The sequence below is a fragment of the Stegodyphus dumicola genome, chromosome 6 (assembly GCF_044657685.1).
Source record: "Stegodyphus dumicola isolate Sdum_Otavi_A_Nest chromosome 6, ASM4465768v1".
NCBI classification, from domain to species: Eukaryota; Metazoa; Arthropoda; class Arachnida; order Araneae; family Eresidae; genus Stegodyphus; species Stegodyphus dumicola.
Genome location: NC_140773.1, coordinates 86,335,517 through 86,363,487, shown reverse-complemented (window position 1 = coordinate 86,363,487; position 27,971 = coordinate 86,335,517). Strand labels below are relative to the sequence as shown.

The following is a 27,971-nucleotide window of genomic DNA, read 5'->3' as shown; positions in this document are numbered from 1 at the left end:
GTTACCATGTTTGAAGCACATGTCGATGCAGGAAATTTTCAATGATATCGGAAGACATTAAATAATGTATTAATAATCAATTTACCTTATTCCAAAGTTGCCAGATGAGCAGCAGAACCTCGTAGTGAGAGAATTTCGTGTTAAAATCTTTTACATTCCCATCATCCATCCATATAAGTTACCAAAAACAGGACTGTCATAATGAAAACACTCATGTTGATGGACGAGTGACTTAAAGTAGCGGTCTCCGTTCTGCGGGACGATTAAAGACATGTTGTTCCGCTAAATAATGTAACGCTAAGAAATTAACCCTTACTTACCAGTTTACTTGAGTCTTATATTTAGTATGATTATTATGGAAGAAAGTTTTTTATGTTTGGAATGTTCGAAGTCCTATTCATTCCAACGAAATCTACGGGCGCATATTATTAAGTGCCGTCCTTCGTAATTAGAAAAATTAGCTCCTACATTAAGAACTGCTCGCAAATTTACATGTGATGATTGTGAGGAAGTTTTTACAAAGTAAAACCTGCTTCGTGCACATGAATGCACAGAACATGGTAAAAATTACGCACCTGAAAAAAAAAAGTTTTAAATTAGAAAATAATCGAACTATTAATATAAGTACAGCCCTACAAGAATTTACAACCTTTTTGATTTATGTCTGTCTTATGGAACTATGGGGCAACAGTTTTGGGAAGCTGGTATCTTTTATTTGAATAGACAAAAGTAAATTAAAATGATCTGAAATTGAAGCTTCGAATGAAAAAATTTATTAAATTGTCACAAATTATACAATAAATATAGATAAAGGTTTTGATGAATTAATGATTTCACTAACTATGAAATTTTGAAAAATAAAAATTGTGAAAAAAATGAATACAAAATTTCAGTCATTTCAAAGAAAAGCACATTTCATTGCACACAGCCATTTAAATGATAGAATACATTTTCAAGTATGCGAGACACACTGGCAGCAATAAAAAGAATATTGTCAATTATAAACATCATAAAAAATGGTTTGAAGAAAGAGATAAACTGGCTGAATCGACAGTAAAAGCTTAATTTTACTGTAAGTAATTTACTAAACTGCAAAATTAATAGTCAAATTGCAGTGAATTTTTCGATACTGTTAAAAATAACAAAGAATTTTTAAACAAAGTTAACACTAGTGATCAAAACACTAGTGTGAACACTAGACACCAATGATAAATACTAATGAATATTATATTGAGTTACTAAAAATGTAATTTAACACATTGTTGTTTTTTGCCTTTTTTATTCAGCCTTTTCAATCTTTCTTTATTTTCTTTTTTTCTTAGTAGTTGCAGGTTTTATTTTCTGTGGGAGTATTTTCTCGAAATTCTTCGGGTTTGAGAAAAAATATGGTAAGCCTAGTCATTAGAGGATCGATTGCGAATAAAGTGCATGTCTTTTGGATTACTAATAGGTAAGATAATGTAATCAACAACGAGAAAGCATAGACATATGATGAAGAAGATGCAAATAATATTATATATCTATATAAGATATAGATATATTATACATAAGAAAATAATAGATAGATATATAGATATAAAAACTGCATTAGAAAAATTTGTGAAATGAGTTTAAATTAATTGATTATGGTAAAGCACTCAAGAATTATTTGGATGAGAGAAGCCTTTGTGGAAAATGTGAATTCAAATAAATTTTATAACAGTAAATATAGGATGGAATATCAAACAAAAATGCATTAGGAATTAAATATAAAATAAGGTTTAGTGAATTTATTATTAACCGTTACAGAAACCTACAGTATTAATTCATCAGTATTAACAGCAACACGGTGTCTACAGTATTAACATCAACAAGTCAACAAAGAACAACATCTATTTTGAAGAAAGAACAACGTCTGTTTCCGCATAAGCTTTTAAGTCCAGAGTAAATAAATTTCGCATTTCTGGTTTTTATCTGAATAACAAATCAGTAATTCTTAATGCAAACAGTATTGAATATTTATGGATACTTTTGGACTATGAATACTTCTAAATATTTATTTTTTGTATATGGAAAAAAGAACACGCACACAATTCGCAGCAACTAACAATGCGTGCCTGAAGTCTACATTCGTCGCCAGTCGACGAAATTTGCCGTGTTAAAAAATATATATTGCGCATGCATGAAGCGTAAGCCCCAAAATGAAGATGCTGCTGGTGACTTAAAACATATAATATATACTGTAGGTATATTTCATTTGACAGCATAGAACCACATTTTAAGGAATAATAATAAAAACATCAGACCAAATGGTATTTAGAATGTTAACGCAAGCACGAAAAGCAGATTTTTTTAAGATTTAGGAGTTTTTTCCCCCGCGATGTTTCAGGAGGATTCCTGGGAGTAAACAAAAAAGCAAGATCTGGTGTGGCGTATCCAGAATTTCCACGCGTTGCTACCAGTTCTCTCGTGTTGTCGTCTATTGGTAATGTTAGGCACTGGCCTTGCTAATACATAATCGTCGAATTGAGATCATCGGTAAGGATGCCAGCATCCTATCACAAATGCAAAAAGGCCTTCCTACAGGCTGCTGGTATCTGGATTTGTCTTCTGGTGTGAGCGCTGATTGGACACGGGGCCGCTCCACTAGAAACATGTCATTTGAATGATCTCAAATCATTCATTTGAGAACAAAAATATTTTCGTGACTCAGTGTCATCAGTCAGAGTTTTCTGGAATGCAAAGGGCGGTTGATTAGCGATAGCATTCAGCTTCAAAAAACTATAACATGTGTTTATTATGTACAATGATTATCAAAACTAGGCAAACAAATTAGGAACAAGCGATGGGTAAATCTGTCGGGGAAAATTCTTTATAATCTCTACAATGCGGCGTCTCACACCATTGCTATAACAAAGGCTGCTATAACCGCTGCAGTATACTACTGCTCTCGAAGAAGGGTAATATTTCTCAAAAGTCTAGAAAATTCGCTTTGAGGTTCCGAAAGCGTGTTTTCTGAAAACCTTTAGAATGTCACTAAGTTAGCAAAAATCGCTGCAATATCGTGGAGGGTAGCTGCAGTAGCTGCAGTTTGACTTCAGTTATTTTTACAATCCCAGTATCCGTCGACTCATAATTACAAATTGTAGAAAGTATTGCATAAAATCAACGCAATTAAACACAATACAATAAATGGTCCAAACTTAAAAATTAAACAAAATGCACGATAAATAAACATAAAATTTATCATACAAAATGTGCTGAATAATGAATAAAAAATTATTAACAATAAATAAAAATATAAACAAATAAATGCAAATATTTACAGGCGTTTAAATAATTTCAGAGAATTATCATTTTATTGATAATAAAAGTTATTTTTAGAAGCTATTTGCTTTTCTATTTAAGCTACTTTCTTAATTAAAATTTAATTTTTTCCTACAATTCGTATTTCTTAAATTGCTAAAGTAATTTCAAACCTCTGTTTCTTTCATTTTATTAATATTCTCTGTGCACGGATGTTACAGAACTATTTGTGAGTGAAAAGCGTGAGAAAGTATTAAGCAGCTAAACTATTCTGCATATCTATACATCAGACATTATTTAGAACAGTAAAGTTTATTTCAGTAAGTGCTATGCATGCTTTTACTATTGAACTTGGAAGTCAGAATCAGCTGTGCAAAATAATTTACTTCTGAAATTAACCAGAAATGCAGCTTTACGATATAATTTAATTACCATTAAACTGATTATGTCTCAAACGAGGATATATTACAGAACAGTAAAACGTAAACGTGACAATCATTTATCTCAACTTCGCGTTGTAATTTACTTGCGTAATTCATTGCAATCATGCTTACTATAATTAACGTGACTGGTTAATGCCTACCAAATTCGCCTCTTCCTATAGCCCTAGTTAAATTTGTGTGTAATATTTCTTTCTTTTCTCACTGTATTTTAATAATTTTCAAGTAATTATTCCGGTAATTCAGTTGCTGAATCTTGTATAAATATTAAGAGACTGTAAAAGCTGTATGATTATAACTGACAGTTTCAAAAGCCTCATTGCTGCGATAAACTAATCACTATAAAGAATCAACATTTTGCTCTCAGTTAATAAATTCTTCATGAAGAAATAAAAATATTCATTAAGCAAACGTTTTGAATTCAAAAACAAACATTAACTAACAATGGTATTAAAATATATTATTTTATAATACACTTGTAGATAAATAACTCACTGTTGTAGATTAACGAAGGAAATTACTGTGTATACGTTGGCTACAGACTCCTGTTTCCTCTGGACGTGATTTCCTTCACCAAACCTAATTAGCACCGTCTTTCGCTGTTTAAATTTAAACGAGTATTTTTAGAAAAATTCATTCTAGATGTATTGTTTCCATTTTGTTAAGTTCTGCAATTTTTTTATTAATCTTTTTCGAAATATCTTTAACTTTGAAGCCATGGGTGTTTTCCTATATGCAAATTCTGATTTAAATGTTTAAAGTTTTAAGGCTCCCTCAATTTCGTTTCCTAGTACGGGATCTAACAGCTAGGATTTTTTGAAGATTTTATATCCATGCGTTTGAAACTGTAGCTGAACACCCATAGACTTTGTTATTCGGTCACTACAACTGAAGCATCATTAAGTTCTGTCGACAGATAAAAAAGATTTAACAAAAATATGAATAACATGTGATTGATTTTGTGTTAAACTTGAAGAGCAATGAAATACTCGAAGTGCCATGCATGCATACAGGATGATACCATGCACTGCACAGTGTTTTAATATTTTAGAGATGAAATGTTTCCAAAACTTGATGTCATATTCCAAAGCAAATTCTGACACCCATCCACTGCTGTTTCCTTGTATGAAACGAAGCATTTCCAACTCATAACAAACAGTGGATGGTGTCTATTAAGCAAAAACTTCGAAAACTTATTTGATGAAGGAAAGATGAGGTTCACTGAAGAAATGTTAGTTTTATGCTCCGGGATTGGATAAATGGTAAGATATTAATATGAAAATATACTTAATGGAAGAGACAAAGTGGATTATGACGCTTTAGGCTATTCATCATGTTACATAAAAACACCAACCTCATAAAAATTTCCCGTGTTTTAATCTTCATCTTCTAATACTCCATCATCACTAACTACAGTCGCGTGCTTTAAATGAAGAAATAATCCTTTTAGCGTCGCCAGAAAAGTATCGCCAATCGCGAACAGATGCGAAGTTGACCGCTCACTTCAAACTGTGTCAATTAAAAGTCGATAAATTAATGCAACACTAAATTTGTCGACTGAACGCGGAATAATAATTGAGCCCTGAGGGGAAAATAAAGGTAGTGGCTGGGAGTCACTTATGCCAAGGGGCGGTAGTTAATCGGGAGAGGGGAAAGAATGTATCCTTACAATGAACTTTGCCTAGAACAGGGAAACTTTTCTGCTCTGAGCTCAAACTTAGAAAAGATATACTAGGGAAGCTTTTGGTCGAAGCTGGTTGCATTTGTTTATTTGAATCGTCTCTCAGATTAAAAATTTTGATGACGCTTGCAAATGTTGATGACGCTTGCTTAATTCCTTAAATTTTTCAAAATTTATACTTGAATATTTATTTATGGCTTGACGCTTTCGTAATTTATGATTTTGCTGCTGTTATCAAATACTTGATATCTTGATTCTGATATATTAGGGATTTGATAACGGCTTTATGTCACAGCTCCAGGTACTGGAAAATTAAAATTCATTAAAAGAGGCAGAATCATAGCACAACTTAGAGCAAAATGGCAAAGACATATTTTATGTCCTCGTTACATTATAAGCTTTAGATCAGGATAAGCGATACTCTTCCCGCAGAAAGAAATGGATCTGCAGCATTAAATCTGTGATATTCTTGTCCTCTCTAAAGATATACGTAGTCCTTATAGTATTTGACTGAGAGCTGTAATTCTGCCCGAATTTTCGTAATTCCACCAGGAGGACTGAAGTAGGTTGTACCACCTGTTTCTTGCTTTTATTTTAGTTGAAGCTCTAAGTCTCTTGACTTTCCCATTGAAATTGGGAGTATTAGAGAAATGATCGATAAAGTATCGAAAAGGATATTTCCTCTTATATTAATGTGAGTATGAATCACATCTGTACATTTTTATAGATTTTCATTTTAAGCTTTCAGCTAGTGCACAAGCAATTTAGAGGGAATGGGGTGTTTCAAGAGAATAAGATACTTATTTTGAAAGGAAAATATACTCCTACATAAAGAAAACGTTTTATTTGCTTTTAAATGAATGTCATTAAAATATCTTCGTCTGATTCACATATAATATGAAAGTTCAGGGATATAAAAACCAAGAGCAGATAAAAAATACAAATATAGTCTTTAATGCCAACTACTGTTGTTCTTCTGTCAATCATATAACATTTTTCTTTTGAGATTTCGCAGCTGAAATTTTTAGGTTCCTATAGAAACAAACTCTGTATTTTTTTAGCAACTGCTAGTTTGCGGTTAGTTTTAACATGGGGTGCAAAAATAAACATTTTCGACATATTTTGTTTTTTACATCCTTGTACGAAGTATTGTAATCACGAAAAATTCCGGGTATAGGATGGATGGATGGATGGATTATTCAGTTATGGCAAAGCACACGAGGGCTATCTGCCTAAGGGGAGGGATGCCTTTCGTGGAGGACTTTCTAAGGGAAACTGGCTCGTATACACGTTACACATGGGGAAAACCACGAAAACGCCCATGCAGCCAGCCCGTTCGCGGGATTCGAACCTCAGACCGAACTACCAGTGTTCAGCGTCTTTACCGCTCGGCCGCTGGTGGGCCAAATTCCGGGTATAATATTTCAACGAAAATATTCATTGTGACTGCTATTGAATGCAATTTAACGATGTTTTTGCATGACATCTGTCGTAAGGGTAGAATAAAAGACGCTTTTTCCCGGAGCGGATTATAAAATTGATTTAAAATGGATTCAGAAGAGTTTTTTTCCGTGACGTCTGTACGTGTGTATGTATATATCTTGCATAACTCAAAAATGAGTAGCCTCAGAAAGTTGTAATTTTGTGTATAGGACTCCTATAACATGTAGGTATGCACCTCCATTTTTAGTTCCAATGGGCCACACCAAAAGTATATAAATATATATATATATATAGTACCAGCCTTATATACATGAATTATGACGGGGCATAGGAAAACATGCAAGCTATGTCCTTATAAATACTTGAAAGATGCTTCCTCATGTCTTTCCTCATACAATAAACTTTCTCTTGCTTCGGCAATTCATTAATGCTTTCCTGACACGCTGATCTCCCGACCTTTCTTTTGAAGGGGGGAATATGTAAGATATAAGAAAACATGATAGCTGTTTTAAAAATAATTGACGACATCAAAATTAATATTCTAGATTTGATGATCTCCCCTAAATTCATCTGTTCTTTCAAATTCAAGAATCTTCTATATAACAACCTCAAATTAACCAGTCACGGAGTAACTCTACTTATACCTCAGACTTGGTATAAATACTCTTGGCACAAAATACTACGTCATTCCTTTACTTGCTTCGCCACTGCTAATGCATCCCCATCGCTTCGCTTCTTAACAGACTACGTCATTTCCTTTCAAAAAGCCAATGTACATAGAAATTTATGATATATTAGGATTGAATAAGTGTCTGCGAAATTAATTGAACATGTGTAAAAATAAAGACTAGTCATTTATCGAAATCGAAGTCGTTATCTTCATCTGTACGCTTCAACCACATGCCATGAGTGTTATCGAAAGCTGTTAAGAGTTCCAGGCTTCGACTGCGTATTCAGTATCATGACATATATACTACATACCCATTCTGTTACTTGGCTGAGTTCAGTTACTTTTTATTGTATTATGTTGTTAAAATGTGCATTTTTTGCTTAAAAAAAGGTTGAATTTTGTTGTTATCTTCTGGTTAAGGTTTTTTGCCTTTAGTTAATCTGCATGCAATAATTGTGGAATTATCAACAATTTAAAAGTAGTTTAAGTGCGGGTATGCCTATTTTTTACCATAGCAGCCATATTTATTTGCATTTGAAATTTGGCAGAATAGCAGACGTAAGCGTTCGGTTTTGTGCACCGAAAAATCTGCCTTCTTGCCTGATGGCCAAATTGCTTACTTCTGCGTAGAAACTCTAATTTTAATTGTAAAAATTATGTTTTTGTTTTAACTGTATTTGATGTTTCATTTTTTTTTCTATATTTTTCAATTTGTAATGAAAATATTTTCAGGTTTTATGTATTTTTACCTTGTCAGGAAAGGAGAAATGAATTAATTGGATGAGAAAATCCATCTTTAATGAAATTCGAGGAAGTAAGTTTAAATGAAATGTAGCAAAAAATGCGTATAATTTAGTATTCTGTACAAAGAAGTTATGTAGTGTCCGCATCAGATTTTTTAGTTTCATAGACAAGAAAAATGGGGGTGCTTACAAAGAGGTATGTAAAATTTATGATATTGATTGTTTAATAGAACGCATGTGTCATAATTGGTTTAAAAAATTCGCTCTTGAGATTTTCCACTTGAAGATGACCAGTGTTCTAGGCGTGCGTGTGTGATTATGGCAAAACCTCGAGGGCTATCTGCCTAAGGGGAGGGATGCCTTCGTGGAGGACTTTCTAAGGGAAACTGGCTCGTATACACGTTACACATGGGAAAAACCACGAAAACGCCCATGTAGCCAGCCCGTTCGCGGGATTCGAACCTCGGGCCGAACTACCAGTGTTCAGCGACTTTACCGCTCGGCTGCTGGTGGGCCCAGTGTTCTAGGCAACCTCCTGAAGTGGATGATGACAAAATTGAAAGCCATATTTAAATCGAATCGTTCTATAACTGCGCGAGAAATTGCAAAAGGTTAAATGTATCACTCACAACAATTGAATATCATATAAGATGTCTTGGACTCGTTAAGAAGCTGGCTATTTGGGTTCCGCGTGAATTGAAAAAAATTCATTTGACACAACGAATCAATTGCGATACGTATTTCAAACGTGATGCAATCGCCTTTTTTTTTTCAAATTATCAGTTGTGACGAGAAATGGATCGTCTACAGTAACATTAATCGAAAATGATCATGGTTCAAGCATGATTAATTAGCACAAATGATATTGAAAGCTAAATTCCATCAGAAAAAGATCGTGCTTTCAGTTTAGTGGGATTAAAAAGGTTTTGCATGTTTTGAGTTGCTTCCAAGCAACCAAACGATCAACTCAAATGTTTACTGCCAACAACGTATAAAATTGGAGGAATTAATTAAACAGCAGAAGCCAGAATTGGCAAATCGCAAAGGAATTCAGTTACGACAAAGCGAGGCCTCGTACACTTTTAATAATACGTACGAAATTATTCGAATGAGAAGTGACATCGCATCCTCCATATCGCCCCGATCTTGCTCCATCGGATTATCATTTATTTTGAAGTTTAAAAATTTTCTTAAGTCGCAAAACTTTCAGTAATAATGATGACCAAAAATCGCTCTTGGTTGAGTTTTTTTGCTGTTAAAGACCGGAAGTTCTTTGAGCGTGGAATCGAATCATGAAGTTACCAGAAAGATGGCAGAAGATCGTCGAACAAAATGAAAAATATCTGATTGGTTAAAGTTTATTTTTATGTAGAAAAATAGAATTTCATTTCACTCTAAAAAAACGAAATTACTTTCTTGTTATCTGGATAATTTTGCTTTGCGTTATTACAATTACTATTTATGTATATATTTTTCCAATTCTTAAGTAAATAAAATTTATTATTAGTTTTAAAATTGTTTTTGTTAAAATTCAGCCTTATATTGTACGTTTAGCCGAGCTTGAGTTTCAGACCACTGCTCTAAATTACTTAATAGAAAATGAAATTGCATGGAAATGTTAATTTAAAGAAATTTCACTCTTTCAGTTGCCGACACTGTCTTGTACCGGATAGGTTTCAGAAATATATAGTCATTTTTATTTCTATTTTAGAATGGAATATGATTTAATTGCTGTTTTTTTTTCCTTCGTTGTTTATTTCGTTTCATTCAATTCGATAGGAGTGATGCCAAATTAGTAGCAAAATTTTAGAAACGCATTAGAAAATATAGCTAAGTTTCGATTTTTAAATGCTTCCAGAAGCACCGTTTTAAAGTATCCTATTTAAAGCAATAAAAAGGCGCCACATTCTTTGACATTCCCATGGTTTCCTTAATCAATTAATTAAACCAAATCAAAGACTGAATTAATTATTAACAATTGAATATTTCAAGTGAGACATAAAAATGACTATATATTTCTGAAACCTATCCGGTACAAGACAGTTTATACAGTTTACAGCTTTTTATTATTACTTCATGCAAATGTCTCGAATTTATGTCATCAAATTATATGTTGTTGCAATGGGCTAAACTAATAGACACTGCAGGCAATAAACTTTAAAATTTCACTTACGGAATCGAACACAGAAAAAGTAAATACAGCATCATTATCAAATATTTTTTCATGCATAAAACTGCACGTGTTATAGAGACTGATCTAACATCGAATTCTGGCATGTGCGTTTGCTGCATGGATGTTTTTGCGGGTTTCCTAACCTGTAGCATACATGTTAGCTAGTTTCCTTCACAAAGAAGAAAGTCATTTCCTTCACAAATATATCATTCTCTCTCGATAAATAGCGCTCATTATGCTTTGCCTTATTAAGTTAAACATACATAATAGAAGGATTAGTTCTTTTTTACTGAAAAATAAAAGGAAATATTCCTGAGAAATGTGAAAACTTTAAAAATGAATATATCGGCAATATTAAAAACATGAAAAAAAGTTGATAAATAAAATTTTCAAGCATCAACTGATAAAAGAACTATTTTGTTTTTATTATTTTTTGTAGTACAAATGAAAGAAACTGAAATATTTTAATCTCACTATTAAAATAGATAAATAAAAAATTTAACATTCTAGCTGCTTTCAGTTTCTATTTTTTGACTGTGAAAACCTAATGCCATTGTATTTAGATATTTAAAAAGGAGCAGCTTATCACGTAGTATCTAAATGATATAAATGCTGCAGTTATTCTAAAAACGAAGGTATTTGAATGATTTTGGCCGAAAATGCATTTAAAGATAATTAAGGCGTACAGTTTAGCTAAGTCGTACCTGAATTCACAAACCGGGTTAAAATACTTTTAACGTTGCTAAATTTTATAAGGTGAAAGAAGGTTCAGAAAACATTAAAAAATAGAGAACTATGAAAAAGTCTTTAATATTAATGCAGTACTTTTTATATGAATTGTATTATTATTATTATTATTTCAGTGTTATTTGCTTTTGCTATAAAGATAATTTTGCATTTCCATTTTAAAATTATGAAATTATTACCTGTATTATTTTTCTGAATGTATAAAATGATTATACCATACAGTTTTCCTGTAATCTTAGCACAACAGCTGCAGAAACCTGAAGTGCTTAATTCAACACACTGCGATTTTGCAGATTTTTGTTGGTATCAAACAAGGGAAAATGGATGCCAACATTCTGAAGCGAATTACAATTCCATTACTCTTGCTAGTTCTTTACTTTAATTTAATAGATTCCTACGTAATTATTATTAAAGATTGTATTCCAAAAACGTACCCTTGTACTAAAAGCAAAGGGAATTCATTGAAATGATACAAGGGCATATTATTTCCTCCTGGTACAAGATTATGTCTTAGCAAAAAGATAGAGTACTTATTGAAACTAAAGGATAGAACTTTAAGATTGAAAAAGCAGTTGTAGATGCAACTGCAGAAGAAACGAAACTTACATACAAATCCTTCACAGAATGGCAGTCATGATAAGATTATTTCCTTCCCAATAAAATTACCTGCACACATATTCTCCGCATTTTCCTTACTGCAGTCTTCAGTGGTCATCCCTTGTATTTTTAATATTGAGTAAACACGAGAGAATGGCTACACATTTACTGCATAAAAATTTAACTTTTTGCCATATTTTAAATAAAGGCGCAATGATAATCAGAAAGAAGCTTTCACGGTCTTTGAGGTCCAACCTCCGGGGATTGTTGCAGATACAGTGACGATGGCACTCATTAGTCCTCGAATAAGACGCAGAATTTGCTTTAGAATGTTAGCCTTATAATTCCATCCAATTAGTGCGTTTTAAGAAATGGTCGAAGATGCTCATTATGAACAGTAAGGAGTTAAACTATACTGCCAAAAATGAACTAAAAAAGCATTGGCGCTTCTCTCATTGATGTCTTATACGTTGTATCCTAGAAGTGCAAAAGCATCTTGTTTACCATCCATAATTAGCCGTTAAAAGCCGAAAGATGCCATTTGTCATTCTGGTCAGGGGATGGTATGCTAATACAAAACTTTTCTCTGTAGTTCTACCTTCCATACAAGAACGTATGTCTGCAGTTAAGCTTATATTTGAAGCATAAACTAGGTTCATAAGGTTAATAAACAAAAGAGAAGTACATCAGTTTAGATTTTGAAACAAAGCAACTTACAACACATATAGACATTATTATTCCCATTTGTTATTTGGACAGACCAGATATGGCCAAAATAAAAATAATTTTAAGTCATGTATTTAGAAATTTTAAGAATCGTATGCCTTGTAATATAGCGGACAATTTACCTCTTTTCTGATAATGTTTTTAAAAATTTCTTCTTACGATTGAAATGAAAATTCTTCCACTGAAACTAGCCATAATAGACTCAATGACATTCTGTTTCTCTTATCTGTTTGTTATATGAAATTTTGCTCCGATTTTCGTCAAATTCAACTTCTGAATTATCTTTAACCCTGCCAATAAAAACGTCTTGCTCAATCTTTATTCGGAAGCTGATGCTTGAGAAAGTAATATTGTTGTGTAATTTTCTTTTCCTTTACGTTCGTACAGTACGGGTTCGTGCGTATTTGGAGTGAATAAAGACAACAGCATTTGATGAAGCATCAAAACACACTTTATTGGCCAGTATTCTCAGGACAGCTCCAAAATTACGTTTCTACAGTCGTCGAAGAACTACTACAGACACGCTGTAACGATCACCGAAACAACGTTCAGGCAATTAGCCTATAAGTGACTTGACAGCTTCACAGCAAAGCACCGAAGTATAACTCTGTACAGCTTCTGGATTGTGTTCGAGAACATTGTGGGTTAAACCGGTAAGAATTCCGTCCATGGCATATCGCCAATTTTGTCTCCAAATGTCGCCGAATGGGCGATTTTTCGCCAAATGTGGCAACCCTAAACCTGCTTGTGGAGAAGCTATCTTACCGCGCCTGGACTTTTCGTAACAATATCATTCGTTGTTAGTGTGATTTAACGTAAATCTATTAAATTAACAGTAGTTTAAGCTTCACATTACAGAACATAAACTGTATTTGCGAAAAGGAGAAACATATAAAAACTGTTACCGTTTGACGTTGTTCGTCTTTTACAGTTTTACATACAAAATACACTACTGCGATACTACTGATTCAGAAAAACCATTACATTTTTTCCGCGCTATATTTCCGAAGTAATCATTACTTTTGATAGATGTGTACAGTAAGGTAAGAACGTGTTTCGTGATATTTATTGCTGGCATGTATTTTGAGATTATTCCTTAAGATAGTTGTCAGTTTTGTTGATCTTATGACAAACTTTATACTGTTTATTAACAACTTTTTGAACTCGAACTTGTTTGTAATTGATGTAACTCAGAAATCAGCTACGTTATCTTGTTTTACTAGACATGACAAATGGTATACTGGTGTGCCCTTTTGGTATTTTCTGTCATGACTGTTGCAGAAGTACAAACTTTGTGATTTGTAACTGTAAAGAATTCATGTAAACAAAGAAAAAACTTCATCTATTTCATGTTTGGACTTCTTTAGAAACTTCTAAAAGCACAAGGATATATGAATAATGCCAAGGTAAGGAAGTGCTGCTTTTGCAGCTACAAATTAAAGAGTAATTACGCAAAGCTCTGCAAAGACGGCATTATTTGTTGAGAGGAATATCATGCACCATATCGAACGACGAATCTCTTGGTTATAATGGAGCGGGAAAGCTGTCGTTTGCTAACACTGTGCTTAAGAGATTTTATTGTAAATAATTATACCATGTTCTGGAGCCACATGCATAGAAATAAAATTATATTTGTGATTTGTTAGCAATTTAATTGAAGATTAAAATGAACATAGCTATTTTGTAATTTCCACAAGTTTTGATCAAAATATTTTTTTCTTAAAAATACTAATATTTCTGTTTGCTGTTCTTCTACATTATTATTTCCTCCTATTATTTACACTTCATTTTAGCAATGCTGAGAAGTACATGATTTTAGCAATAGTGGTATTTATCACACCATGTGACTAACGTTATAATATAGATTCAGAAAATGGTTTACATCAATAAATCAAGCTCAAGCTTTGAAACGGAGAAATTTAGAAATAGTCAAGTAATCGCTTCCTGTCGACGCGGCTTTGCGCCAGTTCGATTTAGTTTTTCGTAGGGTAGATTAGCGGTTAAAAAACCTACAACTGTCACTAAATTGCAGTTGACGTTCAACGGAAACGGAGCATGAAAATTATCTCAAACATTTTTGACAACTATGAGGAGTTCCTTTTATGATGCTGGATTTCATGGGTATCGAACTCCGAGATTTTTGCAAAGAATTAACGAGGATAAAATATGCCTAAGGACCTTTGAAATGGAGGTCTCAAATATTATTCAGAGCATCTTTTAAAATTAAAGTTGAATCTCTTTAAAACAATATCATTCATTATGCAGAGGGCTTGCAGCTTTCAGAACAAATCCAAATATACTAAAGAATATTAGTGAAACATATGAGGATGTGGAGATGTGCCTTTGAGAGTGGTTTTAATCCTTTGCTTGAAATAAAGAGACATAATAAATGTAATTCTTAATCAAGACCTAAGGAAAACAGGGCCGAATAATGCCCTTCCAATTATTGGATGTTCTTTCGTTTTATATGCCGGTAATGACAAAAACACACAAAACTTTCTGTATTAACGAATTTCTGACCTAAATGCTATTTCGCATTTGCTAAAAGGCATTATTAAAAAATTTAACTTTTAAAACATTAATAAAAATAAGTTAAAACAAATTTTTAAATTGCAGAAACAAATGCTGCTGTTCCTGTATAAAAATTATCAGAGATGATATTACTCTCTTCATTTGACGCTGTTAAGCTAAAATTTATGAAATATGTTCTACACTGACTTAACAAAAATTTGTTTTATTTATCTTGCATTTGTAAAATATATTATGTTTCATTCTGGTGTTAGTAAATGCCGTCTGATTTGAATGAAAATGGATAAAACCTTCAAAGTCGCAGTTTTTATCTGTAAAATATATTAATAAAATTTGTTTCCAGATTATATGTGATTGTCATCTAATAAATTATGATGCATTCTAATAAATTATGATGCATTCTAATAAATTATGATAAACAAACCATAACCAAAATGACTTTGATCATGATACCATTTTAACAAAAATCTGATTTCATGATTTTGTGCAAATATTTCACATTGCAATACTGTTAGATACTCCTGTAATCTTTCTGAACAATAAGTACATTTTTGTTCCACTACATTCTTTCAGTTAATGTTTGGTTAAAATATCCTTTTTTCTATCATATCTACATCAATTTTTTTTAATTCGACATTGCAGGAAGTAGAGAAGTAGAAAGCATATTAAGCTTTTGGGACAATAACTAAAATGTTTGTATTATATAGTTTTATCTCGAACATTGCTTTAAAATTGCTGTTTAGCAAACTATTTTATTAAATTACTGTCTGTTTATATATATATATATAGATAGATATAGATATAGATATATATGAATTTTCAAAAATTTGGTATTGGAAAATGTATAATTGCCTTGCAGCTAATTATCATCGTAAATTATTTTCATGGTTAATGTTCTAAAAAATATAAATTAAAAGAACTTTAAGAAGTTTAAGCTTACGTTTTAAGAAAATTAGAAATGTTTATATTTATGGGGAAAATCGCATTTTTTCTGAAAATTCAGAAATTTTTAAAGCAAATATTTATGTAAAATTTAATGAGTTAAAAAAAGCGTAATTTGTTTTTTCTCCCTTCTTTCCTAATCTAGAAACTTATAACGAAGTAAATATAGTCGTAATGTAATCTGGCAACATGAAAAGAAATGCCAAATGAAGTGGAATTGAAGAAGAAATCAAAATTGATAAAGAATCGTTATTTTCTTCACCATAGAACAAAAAGGAAATGAAGGAGCATTTTTCAGAATCTGCATCGTTTCCGTTTAATGCATATTGATGGCAAAGGCATTACAAATCCGATTCCTCATTTTTTATACTCAGAGTCTTTATGCAAGTTTCAGTGCTTGAGTTCGGGAAAAAATATTTTTGAACATCAAATTTTAATGCTTAGAACAAATTGGGCGTATTGTAATACAGGTCGTTTTTCAGAACGGGGATTATGCTTTGGAAAATCAGCCTTCTTTTGGGAATGTTGTTACTTATTTTCCTTTTTGCAAGGTGGAACTTTATTGCTTTCATTTCTTTTTTATCTGGAAGGCATATTCATCTTTTGTAGAATTTTACTGAGCTATTTTTTGCTGACAAATTGTGCACATTAATGTATTTCATGCTTTACTGAATTTATTTTGCAAATGGTCTAAGTTTAATAATTTTTTTTTAAATTTTAGTTAACATGATAGGCCTAACAGTGACAAATGCTGCTCATTTTTTGACAACTGTAAAGCAATGGAATATTTAAACTGGGAATTTGGATTAATGGTAGCAGATGCTGCTTATTTCTTTGACATCTGTTAGAATTTTAATATATTCAAAACTGTTATTTGACTGCTATGACGTTTACAACTTTTGTTCAATTTATATCGGTTACAAGAATTAAAACGGTTGGTAATAAATTTGTCCTTCGGCGGAACACAAATGGGAATTCTGCAGACTAGGTACAAAATATCAGAAACATTTTTATTTTACTGCTGCAAATTTTTTAAAACTTATCAGCTATAAATTATAACGTATATCATTTATATTAGAACTGTACATTTTAGTGAAGATTATATCGATTAGATAATTATAGATATGAATTTTTAAGAAATACCTTTTGATTTCTTTGAAGTTACTCAAATTATTATGCAGTTCTAAATTTGGCTGATAAATTAAAAAGTTTATACTGAGAAGAACAGTATAACCTTTGAGGACTAGAAGGTTGCCAAGTCGTAGGATGTCAAAGATATTTTGCCTCGTGTAACGGCAGTACCGCAGTAAGGACGTGTGTATGATTAAAGCCATGGTAACTATTCTCGAATGGCCCAAGATAAACCACACCCAAATCAAGTGAAGTCTCGCATGTATGGGTCGGTTTATCTTGAGACATCCGATATAATGTAATGGTCGCAAGATAAAGGAGAAAAAAAATATGTACTGTCCATTAGGCACAAGCATGTCTGCAATAATTTTTAACCCGCTAACTTGTTATTAATTGAGAGGCACAAATCTTGAAGAATAGTTAAAGCTGCAAAGATTTTAGTTTTAATGGAATACAAATTTATAATGCTTAGTTTTACTGCCCTTTCTGAATTCTTTTGTTATATTTACGTTCAAAAATTATACGATGAAATACAGTGAAACTTTTTAATGTGTAGTTTTAAGCTTCACGTCTTATGTGCTGCTTTTTGTAAAATTATTTTACGCAAAACTGAGGCTTTCTTTAGTTTCGGCAAACCTATAAAAGTTTTAATTGATGAAAATAGAAAAGATGCCTTAAACCTAGATATTAAAAGTGATTTTGGTACGCTTTGGTAGCCAGCGATAATACGAGAGCTTAAGAGGCACAAAATGTACTTAAAATTATCATGAATTAAAAAAACAATTATTGCAAATGATATTAAAAGATTTCAAGGAATAAACTGCGGTTTGAATCCATATATACAGTAGCAACTATACATTAGTTTGAAAAAAAAAAAAAAAAAGAATGTTTCATACGCAGCTGCTATATGGGCATTTCTAAAGCAAAAGAGAAACTCTAAACGTTCACTGAATATACAGGGCCCATTTATCTTTACCAAATATGCAACTACCAGTACTACTTCAATTGTTGCAGATTTTACTGTGCTAACAGAATTTTTTTCTTTTGCATATTCAAGTAGAACATCTTATGACTATACTACAACTCACAAAACCTAATAAGCTATGCCTAATATGAATTTAATCCACTCTATTATAAATATACAACAATTTCATGTAACATTCATCCGGCACATAAGGGAATTCCTAAACGTATATCATTAGTAAAAATAATATAGAAACAGAATCCGATAATTTTTCATATTGCAATACAATGCTTAGAATCTACACTGATGGCCCTAAAATTAATGATAATGTGGTATGCACATTTGTTCTACTGGAAGGTGATTTTAAAATGTGTCAAAGAAAAGGACATGAAAATAGTAATTCCAAGACGAAGTATTAGCACGTATATTGTTCATTCAGATATCTTTATTGGTAGTATGATAGTATTTTTTCAATTTCAAATTATTCAAAAACATCGCCATTAGTTTACGAGATTCAATAATTATTATGAAACAGGGAAAAAATTCGTGCTTGAAGCTTAATTAAGACATTATGATTATTTACATCATCGATTTTATGAATGTTTAATTTAACTTTATGGATTCCATGAACTGTGGACTTTAGTGGCTCCAATAGATTAGCGAAACGTTTTATAGGATAATAGATGAATATGCATCTACACTAATATGAGAATATTATACATCTTCTGCATATTTAAAAAGTGGTAAAATATGTAATGTAATTCTATAAAAATATTTAATGTGTTTAATTACATATGCCATGAACTAAATGGGTTTTTATTAAAGTCAATCAAATTAAAAATTTAAAAAATAATACTTTTAAGAGCTATATCTATTGATTTTAAATAGGTTAGTTTGAGATGGATTGAACATGAAAGAATAATTGCGAATTGCAACAGACCCAAAAACAACATCTTGTTTCGAGGCAGATGGCCTTATCGGGCTTTAAAAAACAACAATATGTAAATGTAAAGAACGTATTATGCATTTGCAGGTTTTGTTTATATATTAAAAAGAAACAATGAGAAAGCTGTGCGTTCTTTTTTAAAATTTAACGGCCTATGTAGTATTTACGAGTTAAGATTTCTCGTTAAAAATAAGAACTTAGTTTCTGATTTTTTGAGAGAAACGCAATAACTTGAACAATTTTGAGATTAATAATTTGAATTTTGAGAGAAACGCTCTAACTCTGAGCAATGTGTATGTGGAAATAAAGGTGATCCAATCCATTATATTACTCAATGTCCCTTAACAAAGTCAACTCATATTAAATTGCCTAATTCAAATATCAATGCTTTCCTTCGTTTTGCAATTACCAACAAACATTTAAAAAATAAAATAGAAAATACAATCAAATATCTATCTTCAATAGGCAAACATTTATGTGAGCACTAATGTAATTAATGTCAAAATTCATTTTTGAAGCTGCAATTCATCTAAAACTTTTATTATCTTGTAGGGTTTATATTTATTTTAACTCACATTTATTTTAAGTTTAAACTATCTTTCCTGTCAAGCCTTACTTTCCCCTGGAACTGCCAATGCCAGAGTAGGTAAATTTTAGTAGAACGCGCAAGGATTCAAATTATCAGCGGAAGTATTCTGATTTAAATAGAAAGGAAACGAGTTCGAGGTGTGATATTCTTACTTCACGAGCGCGGAGGTAGTTGGCCAGAAATTGAAGAACCCCGCGTTTCGGCCTGTGTGCTTGCCTGGAAGTAGTGTTAATCGTTCAAGTGATCTTCAAGTTTGCTGAATTAGCAGCGGTATTGTAAAACGCGGTGAGTTAGTTACTTTTAGAGAGCCTCGTAGTTAGAGTCTTGTCTTTAGTTTCTTTTCAGGTTATTATTTTTATTTGACCGCCGAGTTAGCGCAGTTTGTGAGCGTCAAGAGCACGCACTTGTAATTTATTACGTTGAATAAAAAGGGACTTAAATCCTTAACAAGACTCTGTCTTTTATCCAGTTTTCACAGTCACCTCTTGGTTGCGTGCAAGTTGGAGGCGCGCAACGCTACAATCTAATTATCTTAAAAACAAACCCTTGCAATAATAATGATATAGTAAAAAAGGGAAAAAGAAGAGGAAGAAGATACAAATTCATATAATAAACTTTATCTCAAGGAACTATTAAGAACTGTTATAAATTATGACTGTTAGCCTACTATTATTATAGCTATTATAACTACTATAATTATATCTAATAGATATATCAATCAAAATATCGACATACTATTTATACTGTTATATTATACTATGTGTTATATTATATTATGTACTATTTTGAATATTACTTTAAAAATAAACCGAAGTGTAGTGGGACTATACCTACATTACTTATAGTAAACATTGGGTGTCCCTCTACATTTCCACCTGAAACTGAGAGAAATGCAGTTTCCAAGATATAACGAGATCAGTTAATGTTTGTCCTACTTTATTACTTTTATTCAAACTTATCGTAACTATACCCAAAAACATTATAACTGCTAATATTTGTAAGACATTTAATGATTGTTAGCGGTACTATTTGTCGATTGATATTGTGTATCCGACGAAGCTGGGGATTAATCTGCGTGACTGGTAAATATTTTACTAATTTAGTAAATCATCTTAATTAAAAGGTAAATGACTGTGCCTCTTTAATGACTGAAAAACAGAACAAATAATAATGTTAGATTGGAATCTGTCAGATCAACCTCCACTTTTTTAAAATTTATTTATCTGTTTTCGGTAGAAGCTTAAGAGAGAAATGTGCAAGAAAGGGGGCGTAAAATAAAATTCACATTGCATGTTTGTAACATGTTGTTTCAAAAGTATTTTTTGCATCAATGAAAGGCTTTGTAATCCTTTCCAACTGGGCACACGCACATTCGTGATACGACAAGAACATTAAGTGCTTTATTTCGAGAAAATTTGACAGACCGTACTTTGGGTAAAAACCCCGTTTCCACTTGTACGAAATCGATCGCAACGCCATCACGTGGCAGAAACACAAAATCGAAGAATCTGGCGCGACACGAACAACGAAGCGGGGAAATTTCGTAGGATAATGGACGGAAATTAAAATCCTTTACTATAGCTGCGGGAACAAAAAAGTCAGAAATGCCGCAATCAAAACTGGCGGAACAACAAGAACAACAAAACACTGCTCTTTCCAAAGACGATAACAGCCGTGCATTTTGCATGAAATCTGAAAGAAAAGGAGAATGATAAAAAAAGGAAAAGAAGGAAGAAGAACAAGAAAGAAAGAAAATGTCCGATCTTTTTCGCTGCTTGTTCTTTAGAACGATATCTAGATGATTATTGTTATTATCTCACTGCTGATGGTTTTCTCCCCGTTTTCGAAGATTTTTTTCATCAACTTCCTCGGTGCTTTTCATTGAGCTGAGAAAGTTTACATGTGACTGCGTATCGAAAAGTGCCAAAATTTTCATCACTAAAGAGAAGGATTTTAATTTCCTTTTGTTTATTTTATTTACATTAAAGTATGTGAAGTTATTAAGTCTCTTTTGAATCCATTATTCGAAGAAGCAAACATTATTCAAAGTTTCTTTGCAGGTATAATGGCTAATTTAAAAAATATATTAAAATTCCAATTATCCGGAGTACCTGGGTTCACAGCCCATGCGGATAACGGGTAAATTGAGCTGATTCGGTAGATTTTCTTCTGTAGACAAATATGTTTAATATAAACTCTTGAGAAATTTATTTCTTCTTTATTGCGCTTCTCTTTTCCTACAAAATGGCTGCATAATTAAAAAGAAAAAAATATGTTACTTATCACTGGTACCACCGGACAAAGCGACAAGGAAAGAACGTCTTCAAAAATGTCGAGGAGGGCGACATTCCCTTCCTCGCAAAGTTAAAAAGTTTAAAAAAAATTAGATACTTTATGAACACCTGCACACGCCCCCCCCCCAAAAAAAGGGAAGCCAATTTGTTGGCGACTTTAGAGAGCATTCACGAATTCGTTTGCAACCAATTTTTCGCCAAGTTATTGCGTGACAAGATGGCGGTGCGTTAAGAATTTGATACAACAGCAATCAATCAATAAATTTTAAAAAGCAATAAACATTGGTAATAAACACTAACCTTTTCAAAACTTTCCCCTTTCTTTTCCTGCTATTGTTCTCTCATGCACACAGCGATCGGTTTTCGCTTAAAAACATCAGAGAATTGGTCAAGATCGAGTCCGCAACTTTCCCATCGCATATTGATCAAAATAAACATGTGCTACCCGCTTATCTGGGTTACCTCATGAATACTGTTTAGAAACATCGTGGGTTTCCACATAACTATTTTGACAACGTACTGATTTGCGCCATGAGTAGTTTTTCGTAACATTTCGGCGGGGTGCGGATAATCATAAAGTACCAAAAATTACTTTACTTTATTTAAAAAATAAAAATTCCTAGTTAACAAATGGCCATGAAACTCTTCTGACTGTATATAAACCTTGTGTCAAGAAAGTGATTTTTGAAGCAGAGAACTAGTTGCTGATGTGGGGGCCTTTCTTCCGGCAGTATTTCGCACTGCATCTTCAATGATTTCCACAGTGATCTATAATTTCATCTTCAATTTTGCAAATTCGAGGGAAGAGTAAAATGCGTGGTAATTTTGAAACATTGGAGACCGGAACAGACAATATGCGCTAAAGGAAAATTGTTTGTTAAATGTACAGACTTGACATCTGTTATTTCCGCGGATAATAATTTGTGACAACAATTACAATTTATCTATCGTAGAATAAATTCTGAAAAGAAAGAAAATGGAGCTGACGCGAGAGCATTATGACAGTATGACTTTCTATGATTTGAAAATGGGGCTGTTTGAAGAAAAATGCTTACAGCGTCTATCATTAGCATAATGAAATTAGGCTCCATCCCTTGTCACTGTATTGAGGTAGTTTTAAAAATGTTTCCTTGGTTGAATTGTAAGATCTATTTCTAACTGTGCACATGCACTAACTTAGATCCTACGATGAACCTGGCGAATAAATAAATACCAGCACAAAAGAAGGGTGCAAAATAACTCTATTAACTCAAACTAAAATAACAGACAGCACGGACTTCGTGCTTTACAAAAACACCGTTCACTTGCGGCGATAACTAAGCGTAGACGAGTATACAAAATCAAATCTGAAAAAATAAAAGGAGTGCAAGAACGCACTTCAAAAACTACTCCTAAGAGATGGATTCATAGAGATCTAACTGGCGTGATACTAAACTGATAAGGCTAAAAGGCTTACTCGAGTGACCGCGAAATAACAACGAAACGTAAGCTAGGCTAGCGAAACCCGCTCTGAATAAAACTGAGATAATCACACGTTTAAATAGCACTTTACTTAACTTAAAATTTACATCCTGGCGAGAGAATGGGAGGGGAAGTTTGAGAAGTTGAGAACAGGTAAACTTAAAATAAATTTGTTATGCAAATTAAGAAAAACCCTACAGAATTTCTTTCCTGAATGAAGAACACACAGGAAGACCTTTGTCAGCTTTAGACCCAGAAAATATGTTGCCACACGAAGAATATTAATCAGTGATAATCGCTTGCCTATCAAATGATACAGAAGGAACTTGACATTGGATCCGTAGCATTACCTAAAATTATTCATGAAAGGCTGCATCTGAAACACAAAATTCTTTTGTCGTTGGGTCCCCCGTCATGAGCTGAATACTAAAACACGGAGAATTTCAGAAACAGTAAAGAAATCCTAAAATTACTTAATGATGGTGGAAACTGTAACCACTTTATTTCTAAAATCTAACCAATAATGAAACGTAAATACCACTTTTTGACGTTTCAACATATCAAGTAAAGTATTTGTCTTTCAAAGTGACCCAAATCATCAACGGTAAAAAGACAACCAGCCATTAAAAAGTAATAAATGCCGCGCCCCTTTTTTTAAAAAAGGGACAGAACTGGCAATTGCAAACAAATTAGAGAGACAGAAGACAGTTATTGATGGCAAAAAGCTCTTAAGAAAGCGCACCTTCACCCTGGACGGAAAGAAAATTAAGATTACCCAAGTCCTGAAGTTTCTGGGTATCTGCATAGATAACCAGCTTAATTTTATGTACCATCTCATGGAGAATACTAAAACACGGAGGACTCAGAAAAAGGCAAATCAAATCTCTAATAATTTCAAACAAATGCAAGGCAGTAACTGAGGACTTCGTCCTCACATTCAAAAGATTTTATTTACAACAGTAATTTCAAGTATAGTTAATTATGGGGCTATGAGACTGGGCGGAGACTATGACAGAAAGGAAGAAAAGGAAACGTTTCGCCATTCAGAGACCCTTTTCTCCTGAGCATCTGCAGGCTGATCTTTGGAATATGGTAACTGGTAGTTTGGCGACATTTTGGAGGCGATAAAGGTTACTACCTAGGACTTTGGTAATAATGTGAGAAGTACTCAGTTCCGATTACGCATTATTTTGTGTGAGGGAAATGAGAGATCATGAGATATGTCATGTGACATTAATGGACGAATTACAGTTCTTTAATCGGAAAAGGGGGGAATTTGGAAAACTGTAGTACTATGTTATTTTGTATTAAGCTTCATTGTGTGTTGTGTGAAATAGTGGAAGTGTGCGTGCCACGTAATGAAGATTCTGAAGATTAGGTAAGTTAGTATTTTTAATCATTTGAGGATATTATTTTTATGCATTGTTCTAAGTGTAAGGAGTAAATAAATTAATATGATATTATTGGAAAATTGTTATTAGCAATGATTTAGTTTAAAGTAATTAGGATTGTAATCTAATTTTTATTAATTTAATGTATGTGCTTATTTATATTTTAAGTAGTGTTTTTTAATTTAATTATATTTTAATTTAATGATCGTGATTTTGTGAGTTATATGTTTGTAGTATTTTGGAATACGTTTGAGTATAATACGTTGAGTATTTTCATGCATTTTCGTGAAATGTTTCTAATTTATGAGAAAAAAGCAGTGTACATGAAGAGTGTGCGCAATGCCATTTTTGTGCAATTCTGAGATGTTTTTTTTTTTAAGTAAAAATAAGTCGACGTGTACATGGTTTAGTGATATTTTAATTAAATGATAGTTGTTTTGTGAATTTTATGTTTGTAGGAATTTGGTATACGTTTCAGTTGAAGTAAACGCGCATGGAAGTAATTTAAATATTTGACACTAAGTATTTGTAACCATTTATAATGTTTGCAGTATGAATTCGTTGGTGACGTTTATAATATAATAGATAATTTAGAGGTAAAAGTTTTTGGATATTTTATTTATTTTATACGTGGAAATGTTCATCTTTGGAACGGGTATATACTTTTTGCGATCAGGTAATTTCATATATGTTCTTTTTACCGGATTTAAAGATTCACAGAATATTTTTGCATTTTCGTGCAAATTTTTGTAATTTATGAGAAAATAGCAGTGTAGATGGATAAAGTTAAGAGTGTGTGCAATGTCATTTTTGTGCAATTCTGGGATTTTTTTTAAGTAAAAATAAGTCGACGTGTAAATGGTTTATGTGTATGTGCTATTCTGAAAAACGCGCAAGGAGTTTGCGATTGTGCACTTTTTCCCAATTTTGCAGTTAATATTTGTCATGATTAAGCAGTTTTGTTACATAAAATTTCTAGCATAAGTGTAATTCGGCTAGTAGATTGTTGGAAAAAGTGTTCAGTAAATAAAAAGAAAAGAAACATGTCTTTACTTCGTGAAGACAAAATGGCGGCGAAAAAAAAAATAGAGGGTTGCTGTAGCAGAGTTGGTCGCCACATTTTCTCCAAAAAATCGCTAAGTTACCATAATCCGAAGATCAACCCATCTGCAAAGCCTATAGAACGACAGCTAATTCCTCTCTATTCATTCTCACTGGGATTCCTCCCCTTCATTTAATTGCGACGAAGGATTCAATAAAATCCAAAGTACTCCAGTTGAAAGATGCTTACCTGAACGGCACTACCTTTTATGCCTCAAAGTATGAATCTCCAACCGTACCATTGACTTACCATCCTGCAAAGTATTGTAATTTAATAATCAATACGGAGGCATCAGCAATCAATAGTCGAGAATGTCCAAGAGCATTTACAGATGGCTCTAAAATTCATGGAGAAGTGGGCGCAATTTTTGAACTTTTCATCAGTTGTTGAACTTTTCAAGGACAGTCTTTTCTCAATATGATTTGTGTACACTATTAATACCAGAAATCAGTTATCTCAGAAAGTCATCTCAAGTGGTTGATGGTAAAAAAAGGAGGGGTTCAGCAATACTTCAATTACTTGTGTACTATGGAGGTGCTGGCCTAGCTTCTACCTGTACCTGTCTTCCAGAAATTAGAGGTCTTATGCTTCACCATGATAATGCATTACCTCATTCAGTAAAATTGATAGTTGAATTCCTTAAATAAAAGAATAAAAACAAATATTATGTAGCTATCGCTTTCACGCCGAAGATAAGATTGATGAGACTATAAATGTATATTTTTCATCAATTCCAAGGAATGAATAGCATGAAACATTTAATCTTTGGAAAAATCACCTAAAAAATGCATAATATTGGAGGGGGCTCCTTTGAACACTCCAAAGATTTGGTAAGTTTTACTTGTACCCTTTAGCTGCATCTCAAAAATTTCAGAGAGTCCCTCGTACCGCTTTGTCGGAAGAATCCAATATCTTCATTTTTAATTTGATGATGATGTAAAATTGTATTCATCCATTGCGGTTCTGCCGCATGTGACAAGGTACTGATTCTGACGATACATGTCTATAGAATTTCTGGAGGCATTCTGTCAAAATTTAATTCATCGTATTGACACTCCAAGTTTCAACTTTGCATTGTTTATTCATCTTTGCTATCGTTTGCTATGGTTTCCTGAGAAATTGTACACTTTTTTTTTAATATGAATACGGCAAAAGCACGAGGACTATCTGCATAGAGAAGAAATGTTTACGCTGAAGTCTTTTCTACTGCTTTTTCTAATATGCTATAGAAATTTTGTAGAACTGGTAATAAGCATTTTTATATTTACAAATCTTCAGCGACAGGTCTATCTATAAACCATTAGCAAATGATAAAGCACAATATAATGCTTATAGCTAGTTGATGAATGCAGCCTGAGAAAATTGTTCAAATTATTAAAGATAGTGTTTTTATAGGTTCAAGTTAACATTTTTTTACTTGAGCAACACTTAAAATTTCAAATGGCTTTATTAAATTAAACCTCTGAAAATATATCATGCCTTTCTAAGAATTCTTTTGTATGATTGTATGTATTTCATTCCAGCTATAATACCCATTAATATTTACGAAAAATGTAAATATTGGTCTGAATGTGCGCTGCACTCTCACGCAAAAATAAATCTCACTTTTGTGTTCGTGTGTGAATTGCAATTCTACACCTTCCCTTGGAACGAATCGAAATTCAATTCCACCACTCGAATTTGAGGAATTCTCTTCCCTGGCATCTTCAAAATGGGATCCTTCAGCTTTCAGCCCATTGGAAATAAAATAACAACAAAAAGAAAGGAAAAAGGAAAGAAAGGACTACAAAGGCTTCTGCAACTATCACGTTCCTCGTCTCCACTTTATGCATTTCCCGCCAAATGCAGACTGACAATCAGACGATCGGTGGAAAAACGCTTTTTTGAAGTAAGATTTGTATCTCGAATTGAATTGGTGTAAGTCAATGTAAAAGCATAAAAATAGCTTTAGGCTGCGAGTCTTGTTGAGCAAATATTTTGCATTTCTTATTTTGGGAATCAGAAAGGGTGATATGATTTTGTTGTGTAAAGAAAATTCAAACAAATTTTTATAATGTAGTAGCAATTAAATAAATTGCAATAGAGTGGCGTTCAGTAATCTTCAGTGGAAACTAAAA

General features: G+C 32.6%; 1 long non-coding RNA gene across 1 annotated transcript in view; it reads right to left on the bottom strand.

Annotated features, from left to right (window-relative positions):
- Window positions 1-12,011, bottom strand: part of LOC118193150 (uncharacterized) — a 46,524-nt gene extending 34,513 nt beyond the window's left edge. Inside the window, exon 1 of the long non-coding RNA XR_015041672.1 lies at window positions 11,849-12,011. This is a non-coding gene — a long non-coding RNA (uncharacterized LOC118193150). The remainder of the gene's footprint in view (window positions 1-11,848) is intronic.
- Window positions 12,012-27,971: the final 15,960 nt, after the last annotated feature.